A 524-nucleotide genomic window follows, 5' to 3' on the forward strand; every position below is an offset into this window, starting at 1 on the left:
ACACGGAAAAGGGTTTGAAGAACACCAAACAAAGCAAAGGTACACCCAAAACTAAAGAGGCATATAAATGTAAAACTGTAAAAATATATATAAATACAAATATGTAAAACTAAAAGACGTGCCTGGGCCATAAGGTTTAGCCTCCCCCAGCCAGCAAAGTCCGCCATCATATTGGCCGTACCAAGTTCCTCAAAACTCCTTCCATCATTTATCTATAAAACAGAAGTTATTAATACAAGGTTCCGCCATTATCTTTAACAGATGCTACATTTCTATTGTACTTGGTCATTTTCAGTATGTTGCCAGCCGGCCCTGAAGACTGCCAGAGCCCTACCGTATTTGGGCAGGTCGAACATTCACTGAAGAAATTCAACAATTTTGGACTTCATGATCTTCTCAAACACCTTCGCAGTATTCGAAGTGAGAGAGATCGGCCTATAATTACTGGGGAGTGACTTATCTCCCCCTTTGAAAATTGGAACAACATGAGCTACCTTCAGAGAAGAGGGGAACTTGCCCTGGTC

This window comes from Tigriopus californicus, chromosome 3 (genome assembly GCF_007210705.1).
Source record: "Tigriopus californicus strain San Diego chromosome 3, Tcal_SD_v2.1, whole genome shotgun sequence".
Taxonomy (NCBI): domain Eukaryota; kingdom Metazoa; phylum Arthropoda; class Copepoda; order Harpacticoida; family Harpacticidae; genus Tigriopus; species Tigriopus californicus.